Raw genomic sequence first — 284 nt, forward strand, 5'->3', positions numbered from 1 at the left:
ATTTGATTTTTGAAAAAGATTTTGAAAAAGATAAGATTTTTAAAATTGAAAATTTGATTTGACTCATAAAAACAACTAGATTTTAAAAATTTTTGAAAAAGTCAACTCAAATTTTTGAATTTATGAGAGAAAAGAGGGAAAGATATTTTTTTTATTTTTTTTTTTGAATTTTTATGATGAGAGAGAAAAACACTAAAATTGCTCAATGCATGAAATTTTTAGATCAAAACAATGAATGCATGCAAGAATGCTATGAATGTCAAGATGAACACCAAGAACATATT

The sequence above is a fragment of the Arachis ipaensis genome, chromosome B07 (genome assembly GCF_000816755.2).
Source record: "Arachis ipaensis cultivar K30076 chromosome B07, Araip1.1, whole genome shotgun sequence".
In the NCBI taxonomy this organism is placed as follows: domain Eukaryota; kingdom Viridiplantae; phylum Streptophyta; class Magnoliopsida; order Fabales; family Fabaceae; genus Arachis; species Arachis ipaensis.